The sequence below is a fragment of the Physeter macrocephalus genome, chromosome 6 (genome assembly GCF_002837175.3).
Source record: "Physeter macrocephalus isolate SW-GA chromosome 6, ASM283717v5, whole genome shotgun sequence".
Taxonomy (NCBI): Eukaryota; Metazoa; Chordata; class Mammalia; order Artiodactyla; family Physeteridae; genus Physeter; species Physeter macrocephalus.
This window is the reverse complement of record NC_041219.1, coordinates 90821409-90832817: the sequence shown is the minus strand read 5'-3', so window position 1 is coordinate 90832817 and position 11409 is coordinate 90821409. Positions and strand designations below refer to the sequence as shown.

Here is an 11409-nt window from a genome sequence, read left to right as displayed (position 1 = left end):
TGTCTGAGAGATTCTGTTACTCCATATCCTCACCAGCATTTGGTGTTGTCAGTGTTCCAGATTTTGGCCATTCTAACAGGTGTGTAACGGTGTCTTGTTTTAATTTACATCTCCCTGATGACATATGAGGTGGAGCATCTTTTCATATGCTTATTTGCCATCTGTATATCTTCTTTGGTCTATTGATGATTGATGTCTGTTAAGGTCCCATTCTTTAATTGGTTGTTTACTTTTTGTAGTTTCAAGCATTCTTTTATATTTTGGATAACAGTCTTTATCAAATATTTTTGCAAATATTTTCTCCCCATTTGTGGCTTGTCTGCTAATTCCCTTGATATTGTCTTTCCCAGAGCAGAATTTTTTTTTAATTGAAGTATAGTTGATTTACAATGTTTCAGGTGTACAGCAAAGTGATTCAGTTATGTATATAATTGGGAGCAGTACTTGTTGGAATTAATCGTTTGTTTTTTCTGGAAGGAGCTCATAATAGAGGACTCCCTTCCAATTCCACCATATACACAGCATCACCTTCTTTGGATGAAGATTGGCCTTTGGTGTGGTTGGTGATGGTTCATTTCACTTGCCCCACAATCTCTTCCGTTACACATTATTGTACAGTATCCACTTTTCATCGCCCACCACAATTTGTTTTAAAAATGGAACGTTTTCGTTATATTTAAGTAGAGAATCGCATGTGGAAATATGGTCAAGAAGGTTTTTTTCACTTAACTTACGTGGAACCCAAACATCAAAGCTATGAATATAACCAAGCTGGTGCAAATGATTTTCAATGCTTGATTTGGGTATTTTGAGTATGTCGACTATCTCCCATGTGGTATAGCCACGTTGATTGTTCTCAATTAATGTCTCAATTTGATCGCTATCAACGTCAACTGGTCTACCCGACGGTGGAGCACCATACAGTGAGAAATCTCCAGCATGAAACTTTGCAAGCCACTTTCAACACGTTCAATCAGTCACAGCACCTTCTCCATACACTGCACAAATCTTTTTTGCATTTCAGTTGCGTTTTTACCTTTCTTGAAATAATAAAGCATAATATGCTGAAAATGTTGCTATTTTTCTTCCAACTTCAGTATTAAAATGGCTACACAAAAATTCACCAATTTTGATAAGTTTTTTTTTTAATGCATGCTGATATGCTGTCACAATACAATCTAACAAAATTGTTTCAAATGAAGTTAAAGACAAGCACTACTAGAGCCATCATACAGAAAAAAATCAGACTCTTTGGCCAACCCGGTAGTTCCCTGTGCTATACACTAGGTTCTTGTTTATCTGTTTTATATATAGTAGTGTGTATCTGTTAAACCCAAACTCCTAATTTATCCCTCCCCACTCTTCGCCCTTTGGTAACCATAAGTTGTTTTCTATGTCTGTGAGTCTATTTCTGTTCTGTAAGTACGTTCATTTGTATCATTTTTTTAGATTTCACATTTAAGTGATATCATATGACATTTGTCTTTCTCTGTCTGACTTACTTTACTTAGTATGATAATCTCTAGGTCCATCCGTGTTGCAAATGACATTATTTCGTTCCTTTTTATGGCTAAGTGATATTCCATTTTGTGTGTGTGTGTGTGTGTGTGTGTGTGTGTGTGTATCACATCTTCTTTACCCATTCATCTGTTGATGGACATTTAGGTTGCTTCCATGGCTTGGCTATTGTAAATAGTGCTGCTGTGAACATTGGGGTGCAACTTTTCAAATTAGAGTTTTTGTCTTTTCCGGATATATGCCCAGGAGTAGGATTGCTGGATCATATGGTAACTCTGTTTTTAGTTATTTAAGTAACCTCTGTACTGTTTTCCAAAGTGGCTACACCAATTTGCATTCCCACCAACAGTGTAGGAGGGTTCCCTGCTGTCTGTTTAGGTCTTCTACACATTTTCTTATTCTGTTGTTTATTTGTTTGTTTTATATTGAGCTGTATAAGCTGTTTGTATATTTTGGAAATTAATCCCTTGTTGGTTGCATCATTTGCAAATATTTTCTCCCATTCTGTGTGTTGTCTTTTTGTTTTGTTTATGGTTTCCTTTGCTATGCAAAAGCTTTTAAGTTTAATTAGGTCCCATTTGTTTATTTTTGCTTTTGTTTCCATTACTCTAGGAGACGGATCCAAAAAACTATTCCTGCGATTTATGTCAAAGAGTGTTCTGCCTATGTTTTCCTCTAGGAGTTTTATAGTATCCGGTCTTACATTTAGGTCTGTAATCCATTCTGAGTTTATTTTTGTATATGCTGTTAGAGAATGTTCTAATTTCATTCTTTTACACATAGCTGTCCAGTTTTCCCAGCACCACTTATTGAAGATACTGTCCTTTCTCCATTGTATATTCTTGCCTCCTTTGTCATAGATTAATTGACCATAAGTGCATGCGTTTATTTCTGGGCTTTCTATCCTTTGCCATTGATCTATGTGTCTGTTTTTGTACCAGTACCATACTGGGTTTTTTTGTGTGTATTTTTTTTTTTTTTTTTGCTGCACCACACAGCATGCAGGATCTTAGTTTCCTGACCAGGGATCAAACCCATGCCCCCTGCAATGGAAGCGTGGAGTCTTAACCTCTGGACTGCCAGGGAAGTCCTGAGTACCATACTGTTTTGATTACTAACCTTGTAGTATAGTATGAAGTCAGGAAGCATGTTTCCTCTAGCTCAATTCTTCTTTCTCCAGATTGTTTTGGCTATTTGGGATCTTTTGTCTTTCCATACAAATTTTAAAATTTTTTGTTCCAGTTCTGTGAAAATTGCCATTGGTAATTTGAGAGGGATTTCATTGTATCTGTAGATTGCCTTGGGTGGTATGGCCATTTTAACAATAGTGATTCTTCCAATCCAAGAACACAGCATATCTTTCCATCTGTTTGTGTCATCTTCAGTTTCTTTCATCAGCGTCCTATAGTTTTCAGCGTACAAGTCTTTTGCCTCCTTAGGTTGGTTTATTCCTAGGTATTTTATTCTTTTTAATGTGATGGTAAATGGGATTGTTTCCTTAATTTCTCTTTCTGATAGTTGTGTTAGTGTATAGAAATGCAAGAGATTTCTGTGTTATAATTTTATAACCTGCAACTTTACCGAATTCATTGATGAGCTCTAGTAGTTTTCTGGTGACATCTTTAGGATTTTCTAAATATAGTATCATGTCATCTGCAAACAGTGACAGTTTTACTTCTTCCTTTCCAATTTGGATTCCTTTTATTTCTTTTTCTTCTCTGATTGCCGTGGCTAGGACTTCCAAAACTATGTTAAATAAAAGTGACGAGAGTGGACATCCTTGACTTGTTCCTGATCTTAGAGGGAATGCTTTTAGTTTTTCACCACTGAGTATGATGTTAGCTGTGGGTTTGTCATAGATGGCCTTTATTATGTTGAGATACGTTCCCTCTATGCCCACTTTCTGGAGAGTTTTGATCATAAATGGATATTGAATTTTATCAAAAGCTTTCTCTGCATCTACTGAGATGATCATATGGTTTTTATTCTAGAAGAAGTTTTTAGTGTTAATGAAGTATAGGTTATCAATTTTTTCTTTCACGGATTTTGCCTTTGATGTTGTACCTAAAAAAGCATTACCAGGGACTTCCCTGGTGGCACGGTGGTTAAGAATCCACCTGCCAATGCAGGGGACACAGGTTTGATCCCTGGTCTGGGAAGATCCCACAGGTCGCGGAGCAACTAAGCCTTTGTCCCACAACTGCTGAGCCTGCACTCTAGAGCCTGTGAGCCACAACTACTGAGCCCACGCACCGCAACTGCAGAAGCCCTTGTGCTCTAGGGCCCACGTGCCGCAACTACTGAGCCCGTGTGCTGCAAGTGCTGAAGCCCGCATGCCTAAAGCCCATGCTCCATAACAAGAGAAGCCACCACAGCGAGAAGCCCGTGCACTGCAACAAAGAGTAGTCCCCGCTCGCCGCAGCTAGAGAAAGCCCACGCGCAGCAACGAAGACCCAACGCAGCCAAAAAATAAATAAATATTTTAAAAAATAAAAAATATATAAAAAGGCATTACCAGACCCCAAGTCATGTAGGTTTTTTTCTTATGTTATCTTCTAGGAGTTTTATAGTTTTGTGTTTTCCATTTAGGTCTATGATCCATTTTAAGTTAATTTTAGTGAAGGATATAAGGTCTGTGTTTAGATTTTTTATGTGTGAATGTTCAGTTGGTCTAACATCATTGACAGGTTGAAAAGATTGAAAAATTGAAAAGATTACCTTAGCTCCGTTGTACTGCCTTGGCTCCTTTGTCAAAGATTGTTGACTATATTTAGGGATGTCTATTTCTGGGCTCTCTATTCTATTCCATTGATCTACTTGTCTGTTCTTTCACCAACACCACACTGTCTTGATTACATAGCTTTATTGTAAGTCTTAAAGTTGAGTAATATAGTCCTCCTTTATTCTTCTTCAATATTTTATTGGCTCTTCTAGGTCTTTTGCCATGCCATATACACTTTAGAATTAGCGTGTTGATATCCACAAAATAACTTGCTGGAATTTTGATTGGGATTTCACTAAATATGTAGATCAAGTTGGGAATAACTGACACCTTCAGTATTGAGTCCTCCAATCCATGAACATAAAATATCTTTCTATTTATTTCATTATTCTTAGACTTTGTTCATCAGGGTTTTGTAGTTTTCCTCATATAGATCTTGTGTATTTTTTTTAGATTTATACATAAGTATTTCATTTTTGAGGGGCTAATGTAAATGGTATTATGTTTTTAATGTCAAATGCCACTTGTTCATTGTGGTATATAGAAAAGCAATTGACTTCAGTATATTAACCTTGTATCTTGTGATCTTACTATAATTGCTTGTTAGTTCCAGGAGTTTTTTCATTGATTCTTTCAGATTTTCTACATAGATGATCATGTTATTTGTGAATAAAGACAGTTTTATGTCTTCCTTCCCAATCTGTATATCTTTTATTTCCTTTTCTTGCGTTACGATATTAGCAAGGACTTGTGGTACAATGTTGAAAAAGAATTGTGAAAGGGATCATCTTTGAGTTGTACCTGATCTTAGCAGGAACCTTTGAGTTTCTCACTATTAAGTGTGATGTTAGCTCTAGGTTATTTTGTAGACAGTCTTTATCAAGTTGAGAAATTTCCCATCTATTCCTAATTTACTGAGAGTTTTTATCATGAATGGGTGTTGAATTTTGTCATAGGCTTTTTCTACATCTACTGATGTGATCATGTGATTTTTCTTTTTTAGACTGTTGATGTACTGGATTACATTAATTGATTTTTGAATGTTTAACCAGCCTTGCAGACCTGGAATCAGTCCCACTTGGTCGGTGGTGTATAATTCTTTTTGTATTGTTTTGGATTCAGTTTGCTAAGTTGTGGTCTGAAAGCAGACATTGTATGGTTTTTATTCTTTTAAATTTGTTAAGGTGTGTTTTATGGCCCAGAACGTCATCTCTGGTGGATAATCTATATGAACTTGAGAAAAATGTGTATGCTGTGTTGTTGGATGAAGTAATCTATAGATGTCAATTATAGTCAGTTGATCAGTGGTGTTGTCGAGTTCAACTATGTCCTTACTGATTTTTTACTGCCGGATCTGTCCATTTTTGAGAGAAGGGTATTGAAATATCCAACTATGATAATAGATTCATCTATTTCTCCTTTCAGTTCTATCAGTTTTTGCCTCATGTAGTTGATGCTCTGTTGTTAGGTGTATACAGTTTAGAATTGTTATGTCTTCTTGGAGAATTGACTCCTTTATCGTTTCGCAATGCCCTTCTTTATCTGCAGTAACTTTGCTTGCTCTGAAGTTGGCTGGGTCAGAAATTCACATAGCTACTTCTGCTTTCTTTTGATTAGTATTAGCATGGTATATTTTTCTCTATCCATTTCCTTTTAATCTGTACATGTCTTTATATTTAAAGTGGGTTTCTTGTAGACAATGTATAGTTGGGTCTTGTTTTTTGATTCACCCTGACAATCTCTGTCTTTTTTTTTTTTTTTGGCTGCGTTGGGTCTTCGTCACTGCACGTGGGCTTTCTCTAGTTGCAGTGAACAGGGGCTACTCTTTGTTGCCGTGCATGGGCTTCTCATTGCGGTGGCTTCTCCTGTTGCAGAGCACAGGCTCTAGACACTTGGGCTTCAGTAGTTGTGGCACGCGGGCTCAGTAATTGTGGCTCACGAGCTCTAGAGCACAGGCTCAGTAGTTGTGGCGCACTGGCTTAGTTGCTCCATGGCATGTGGATCTTCTCCTGCATTGGCAGGTGGATTCTTAACCACTGTGCCACCAGGGAAGTGCTACTCTTTGTTGCCGTGCATGGGCTTCTCATTGCGGTGGCTTCTCCTGTTGCAGAGCACAGGCTCTAGGCACTTGGGCTTCAGTAGTTGTGGCACGCGGGCTCAGTAATTGTGGCTCACGAGCTCTAGAGCACAGGCTCAGTAGTTGTGGCGCACTGGCTTAGTTGCTCCGTGGCATGTGGATCTTCTCCTGCATTGGCAGGTGGACTCTTAACCACTGTGCCACCAGGGAAGTCCCTCTGTCTTTTAATTAGTACATGTAGAACATTGACATTCAAAGGGATTACTGATATAGTTGGGTTAACATCTACCATATTCGTTACTGTTTTCTATTTGTTGCCCTGTTCTTCTTTGTTCCTTATTTTGTCTTCTACTCTTTTTCTGCGTTTTGTGCTTTTAATTGAGTATTTTATATGATTTCATTTTCTCTCCTTTCTTAGCATATCAGTTATACATCTTTTTTGTTTTTTTGTTTTGTTTTGTTAATAAATTTATTTACTTATTTTTGGCTGTGTTGGGTCTTTGGTGCTGTGCGCAGGCTTTCTCTAGTTGCAGCGAGCGGGGGCTACTCTTTGTTGTGGTGCACAGGCTTCTCATTGTGGTGGCTTCTCTTGTTGCGGAGCATGGGCTCTAGGTGTGCAGGCTTCAGTAGTTGTGGCACGTGGGCTCAGTAGTTGTGGCTTGCGGGCTCTAGAGCACAGGCTCAGTAGTTGTGGCACACAGGCTTAGTTGCCCTGCGGCATGTGGGATCTTCCCGGGCCAGGGCTTGAACCCGTGTCCCTTGCATTGGCAGGCAGATTCTTAACCACTGCGCCACCAGGGAATCGCAATCAGTTATACATCTTTTTAACTTTTTTTTTAGTGGTTGCCATAGAGTTTGCAATATACATTTGCAACTAATCCATGTCCGCTTTCAAATAACACTGTGCCACTTCATGGATAGTGTGAGTACTTTATAATAACAAAATAATCCTAATTCCTTCCTCTTTTCCCTTGTACCTGTCATTCATTTCAGATAGATAGATAGATACATGTATATATATATACACACACACACACACACATAATTATATCTAATCAAATACACTATTACTATTATTATCTTGAACAAACTGTTATCTGTTAGATTTAGAATCAGAAAAATAAAAGTTTTATTTTATCTTCACTTATTCCTTCTTTGACACTCTTCCTTTCTTTACGTAGATCCGAGTTTCTGACCTATATTATTTTCCTTCTCTCTAAAGAACTTCTATTAACATTTCTTGTAAGGCAGGTATACTGACAACAAATTCCCTCCGTTTTTATTTATTTGAGAAAGTCTTTATTTCTCCTTCACTTCTTTTGAAGGATATTTTGCAAGGTACAGAATTCTAGGCTGGTGGCATTTTTCTCTCAGCACTTTAAATGTTTCATAGCACCCTCTTCTTGCTTGCATGGTTTTTGAGAAGTCAGATGTAATTCTTATCTTTGTTGCTCTATAGATACAGTGTTTTTTTTCCTCTGACTTCTTTCAGCATTTTCATCTTTGATATTCTGTAATGTGAAAGTGATAAGCCAACGTATAGTTTTTTGGTTGGATTTATTCTGCTTGATGTTCTCTGAGCTTCCTGGATATGTGGTTTGACATCTGACATTAATCTGAGGAAATTCTCAGTCATTATTGCTTCAAATATCTCTTCTGGGGACATCCCTGGTGGTGCAGTGGTTAAGAATCTGCCTGCCAGGAACTTCCCTGGTGGCACAGTGGTTAAGAATCCGACTGCCAATGCAGGGACACGGGTTCAAGCCCTGGTCCAGGAAGATCCCACATGCCACGGAGCAACTAAGCCCGTGCATCACAACTACTGAGCCTGCACTCTAGGGCCCGCATGCCACAACCACTGAGCCCATGTGCCACAACTACTGAAGCCCACACACCTAGAGCCTGTGCTCCGCAGCAAGGGAAGCCACCACAATGAGAAGCCTGCGTACCGCCACGAAGACTGGCCCCTGCTCGCCACAACTAGAGAAAGCCCTCACCCAGCAATGAAAACCCAACGCAGCCAAAGTTAATTAATTAATTTTTTAAAAAAAGAATCCACCTGCCAATGTAGGGGACACGGGTTCAAGCCCTGGTCTGGGAAGATCCCATATGCCACGGAGCAACTAAGGCTGTGCACCACAACTACTGAAGCCCGCGTGCCTAGAGCCCGTGCTCCGCAACAAGAGAAGCCACTGCAAGGAGAAGCCCATGCACCGTGACAAAGAGTAGCCCCCGCTCAACGCAACTAGAGAAAGCCCGCGCGCAGCAGCGAAGACCCAATGCAGCCATAAGTAAATAAATAAATAAATGTCCTACTAAAAAAAAAAAAACTAAAAAAAAATATATCTCTTCTGTTCCTTTTGCTCCTTCTCCTGGTATTCCCATTATGTATATGTTACACCTTTTGTTGTTGTCCCACAGTACTTGGAATGTTCTGTTTCTCTTAGTCTTTGTTCTCTTTGCCTTTTGGGTTTTCAGGATTCTATCGAACTATCCTCAAGTACAGAGATTCTTTCCTCAGCAGTCCAGTCTACTAATAAGCCCATCAAAGGTATTCTTCATTTCTATTACAGTGGTGGCCATGGCTCACGGGCCCAGCCGCTCCGCGGCATGTGGGATCTTCCCGGACCGGGGCACGAACCCGTGTCCCCTGCATCGGCAGGCGGACTCTCAACCACTGCGCCACCAGGGAAGCCCTAGCATTTCTTTTTGATTGTTGTATGATCAGGCCACCCAAGATGGCTGTTCTCTTGCTCTCTGTACATCCCTGTTCAACCAGTCCCCGCCTTACCTACATCCTACTCACATGACTGACCTTCCCTCTTAATCATATAGCCTAATCAGTAAATGTCTGCTACTTGCCCCAGGTTCCAGCTAGTGATTGTTCTAACCTTTAGATCACAATATCTCCACTATGATAGTTTCACCATCATACTAGTGTTGCCACCATAGAGGGGTGGTGAGGGGTGTGCTGAGGTCAATTCCCTCAATCACCGGTAACCTCCCTCTCCTCTACCCACCCACCCCCGTGGTAGTGAATACTGCTGCCTGCCACCTGCTGCACAGAGCGGGGTGTTGCTCCAGGACGTTGCTTCAGACATGTAAGATCCCCCTATCCACTAAGCCATTGATGTCTCTGTCCTTGATTCTGGGCTCTTTCCTCAGCCTTCAGGCTGGGCAAGTACAGGGCTTGCAGGCCTGCGGGGTGCAGCCCAATAATTGTTTCTTAGAACATCCATCTCTTTGCTTACATTGCCCATCTGTTCTTGCATGCTATCTACTTTATCCCTTAAAGCCCTTAGCATATGAATCATAGTTGTTTTAAATCCCTAATATGATAATTACAACATTCCTGCCATGTGTGGTTCTGATTATTTGCTCTATCTCTTCAAATTGTGTTTTTTGCCTTTCGGTATGCAGGCAGATAGGGTAGGGAGTCCCCAGAGAAAGAGAACCAGGCATGGCTTTCTTGACAGAAGAGAAGCCATTTGGGGCCTAAGCCGTTCTGTAATCTAAGCCTGGCCACAGAGCTTGCCTTTGAACAGGTCTGAGTATTTAATTATCTTAAGGGAACAAAAGAATGCAGAAACAAAGGACTGTTATCAGGCAAGAGAAGTAACAATAGCAAAGATCAGAAGAAAAAAAAAAAAAGAGCAGAGATCAGTGGTAAAAACTCCCGGTTCTGTTTCAGTGGTAAAGATTAGCCTGAAGAGCTCAACCACCACATCAGCTGGAAACTGAGGGATGATGTTGACCTTTTCTGACCCTCGTGACTTCAGTCAACTAAAGCTCGGACTCTGTCAGACAGCCCAAGCCCCTCCATGAATATGCATGGCCCTTAGCTTAACACTTCCCCAGTTCTGCTGTTTGGGGTGACACTGCTTTGGGAAAGAGCCCCAGTGTTCTCCTTACTGGCTGCAAGTGATAAATCCTTCTTCCTCCCGATCTTTGGCTTGGTTGTCTTTTAGCTCGACACCCACCAAAAGGGGAACCCTGTTTTGGGGTAACAGTTTTTTCTTGATAGCCAAACACAATGTACCAGTAAAAGAAAGTGCTGTAAATAGGCCTTTAGTAATGTGGTGGTGAGGTGTGAGCGGAGGGAAAGCATTCTGTAGTCCTCTGTAGGTCTGTCCTTCAGTCAGCCTGTGCCTCTGTACTGTGAATTTCACGAGTGTTTCTCCCCCGCTTGTGTGGAGAGGATGGCTAGAAGGGGGCTGGAGTTGGGTAATTCTCTTCTTCCACATGCAAGGCTAGAGTTGGGTCTCTCCCTTCCTGTCAGTTAGGCTCTGACAATACCCCAGCAGCTTAGGCTCTGGCTAACTAGCTTCCCCTCAGGGCAGACTTTGTTAAGAAGGACAGAATGCTCTGGAATATTTCAAAATGGTTTCTTTTCTCACACCTGTGCGGGGGAAGGCTGAGGGAATTCTTCTCACACGTTTATTACAGGAGCTCCTGGAGGTAAATTTCACAACATTGTGCAGGCGCCCTATAACTGGGTCCCCTGGAGTTTTTAACTCTCAGAGCCAACTGCACTGAACCTCCAGCAATTATCAATTACAGTTCAGGTTTTTGTACCACAGCACTGGTTTCTGTGTCTTCCTACATTCACCTCTCTTTCCATTCTTGAGGGCAGCAGTTTGCCTGTGTTCTCCCCTGTCTTACAGATCCAAGAAGAATTGTTGGTTTTTCACTCTGTTCAGTTTTCACTTATTGTTAGGATGGAATGGTGACTTCCAGGCTCCTTATATGTGGAACCAGAAGCGGGAAGGGCTCTCCTTCCACCCTTCACATTACAAGTCCACCAGGTGAATTCTCCACCCATCTTAGCTAGAGAGACTTAGGTGAGTCAAGAACTTTACCAAGATACCACATCCTCCAGGTCATCCCAAAGAGCCACTACAGCCAGAAGCATCACTCCCAGCCCTGCTCCACAGAAAAGGCTGGGAGACAGACGTTTGAGTGGGGGGCCATATGCAAAGAAGAGACACATTTCAAGTTTTCTTAAATGACTTGAGACTCAAGACTCTAAAGCATAGTTCAAGCCTTGCCCTGTGGGACAGCATCTGGTTCCCAATGTGATTAGGGGAGAAAT

At 40.8% G+C, this 11409-nt stretch overlaps 1 long non-coding RNA gene across 1 annotated transcript; it reads left to right on the top strand.

Annotated features, from left to right (window-relative positions):
- Positions 1 to 10835, top strand: LOC114486497 (uncharacterized). Its single transcript, XR_003680367.2, has 4 exons — positions 1 to 79; positions 8796 to 8868; positions 9353 to 9418; positions 10009 to 10835. It is a non-coding gene; the product is annotated as an uncharacterized lncRNA (long non-coding RNA).
- The last annotated feature ends 574 nt before the right edge of the window (positions 10836 to 11409 follow it).